We start from the raw sequence: 3,088 nt of genomic DNA on the forward strand, positions 1-3,088 counted from the left end.
CCATTTTATCTATCTACTTAAACTTTATTTTCTTTGTTAAATCGAACCATCCATTCTCCAAACCAAGCCATTTTTGAACCCTTTTAATTACTTCCGCTTAAAACAACTCCATAAAGTTATCTCCATTCGACATCAACCAATACTTCTCGTCGACGATCGGGCAACTTAAGTGAACTCGACTCCATCAACCGAGCCGGATCACATCAGGAACTCCATTCATGCATGTGTGCCGTCCAAATTGAATGTATCTTCATAATCCAATGCATGTAATTAACCTTCCATGTACCTAAACATAATTCCCTCCAAGCATTGAACCGAACCGTGCATGAATCTTCTAATGCATTGAACTAGCCCGTACATGCACCTAGCCTTAAATGCATTCCCATATTCGGCTGAACCTAAAAAAGAAATGAACACATTTAATTATAACATTTAAACATAATTAAATAGCAACTACTTAAATTACAACTTAACTAATTTGGACAAAATAAATTAAAATTAACTAGCTTATTAATTTCGGTTAGCTCAAATAGACAAAAACATTTAGTGAATTGATTTGAGCTAGAGAATTCAGCATGAATTTAGCAAATTGAATTAAAATAAATTTAAAACTTAGTTTATTGAAATGGAAAAAGAAGCGAGCTGGAAAGAAGCTAAATCAAGCTCAAACGAGTTGGAACGAACTCAAGTGAGCTGATTGGAGCTGAGTTAAGCTTGGGGAGCTGGAAAGGAGCTGAAGTCAGTTTGCAAAAGAGTGCAATGAGTCTTAAAAGGGTTGTCCATAGCTTCTCCAATGTCAAGGGGCTTTGTTTCATCCCAAATTTGAGTCAACAAAGCTGCTAAAGCTTTTTGAAGTCACTTGGTACGTGCTCGAGTCATGGGTGTAATGCCCCCATGCCAGAAACTGTCACCGGAGTCAAGCTTGAGGTGTTACTAAACTTATCTTACCTTTTAAACAACTCTAAACCACTTATTTTAATTTTTGGAATAAACTATTTTTCTGCATCATGGTTGCTTAAAAATTCATTTCTAGAGTTTCAAAACTCAAAATTAAGATCTGTAAATTTTTCCTGAAACTAGACTCATATATATATATATCTACTAATTTTTTTCTAGAATTTTTAACTTATCCAATTAGTACAGTTTATTAGTTAAAGTTACCCCTATTTTAGAATTCGACTACACTGACCTCTACTTACTACGAACCAATTTCTCCCTGTAAAAAATTTATATGACTATACAGTTTGTTTCTATTAAAACTAGATTCAATAGGGATTCTAAACATATAAATTAAACCACCTAATTATTTTATTAAAATTTATGGAGAATTTCCAAAGTTGGAACAGGGGATCCAGAAATCGCTCTGGCCCTATTTCACTAAAACTTAGATATCTTATAAAATACAAAACCTTTACCTATTTTGCTTATTCCATATGAAAATAAACACAATGAGCTTTAATTTAATATATTATTCACCATCAACCCATGTCTCTACAATTTATTGTGATTTTTCAAAATCACATTATTTTTGATACTTGAATCCTTTTTTAAGTTACTTTCACATTTTTCTTAGTTTTCATATGATAGTTACTACTTAATCATACATACTATTTGATGTGATCCGGCCCAGGTTAATCGAGTCGTTTCACAAAGTTGCTCGATCGTCTACGAGGAGTAGTTGGAGTTGTCAAAATTGGGTGATTTAGGCTAAGGGTTGCGGAAGCTTTGAGAGGGTTTAGATGAGTGGTTTGGTGTTGATAAATTCGGTTTAGAATAGAAACAAGGTAGGTTAGAAAAAGGTAATTGATGGAGATGGAAAATAAAACTTAAACATCAAGAATGTTCAATACTAAAAAGTATTGCCCGAGTCTTATATTGCTTAAGGTGAAATTTGTGGAAGGATAGAAGCGAACCTTGACCCAATACCTATATAGAGGTAAGAACCAAAGGTATAAAAATATGGTTGAACGCCACACCGATTGGGTGATAAGTTCAATGGAGTTCAGATTGACACCACTAGCAAGCTAGATAAGTCGCTTCGAGACTCGAACGAAAGAAGAGAGGAGGTAACCTCACAAGAACAAAAGTTCTATTAAGTTTAATTGATCAAATTCTGTAACCTTTTACAATAAACAAGTAAGCTATTTATAAGCCTAAAATGCCTATTGATATTCGGCATCTATGTTGTTCACACTAACTTAAATTCTGTTCACACAGTATTTAACATGTTCACACAAATAGCATTAAAATCCAGTTCATGCTTGAAGATGGTACATGAATTGGCCGAACCATCATGATGCTTCACTTGATGCATTCATGCATCCTTAGCCTTGAAGAATCTCCATAATTCCATGAATGTGCAGCTCTTTAATGATCCTACATCTCCCTTGGCTGAATGAGGCATTAATGTGTCTAAAATACTTGAATTGTCATCTTGAAAATGCATGAATCATGCATGAAACGTCCCATGTATTTTCCCCCATAAATATGATCCATGAATCTTCAAATACATGAACTTTCAGCAACTCCCTCTTGCATGAACGTCCCAAATGCATGTGCTCCTTTAAATGCCATCCATTGAACCTCAATTGTGCATGCACACTCCCATACATTGCACCAATCCTTTCATGAACCTGCAGCAAATTAAATCAGCAAGTTAAATGCATTTCAAACACATTAAATTAGCAGCATATGAACTCAATAATTTGCACATTAAATTTGGCCATACATATTAACAATTTTAGACATATTTAAAACATCATAATTAATTAAGTATTTAATTTAGATAGAATTAAAACACTTAATTAATTATTTGTCCAGATTTTAACAAATTAACTAACTTAAGATAAACAACTAATTTAACTAATGACAAATTAAATGGTTTATTTCAGCAAAATAAATGCAAGCTAAAGAAAGCTAAAAATAAGCTCATTGGGTTAAGATTGAGCTGAATTGAGCTTGAGTGAGTTGACTTGAGCTCGAGTGAGCTGGAAACGAGCTAAACGGAGCTTAACGAAATGAAATTGAACTAATTCAGCTCGCATGGATTTGCAAACAATGCTTAGGGAGCTGATCCAAAAGTGTGCCC

Source organism: Gossypium hirsutum, chromosome A04, assembly GCF_007990345.1.
Source record: "Gossypium hirsutum isolate 1008001.06 chromosome A04, Gossypium_hirsutum_v2.1, whole genome shotgun sequence".
Lineage (NCBI taxonomy): Eukaryota > Viridiplantae > Streptophyta > Magnoliopsida > Malvales > Malvaceae > Gossypium > Gossypium hirsutum.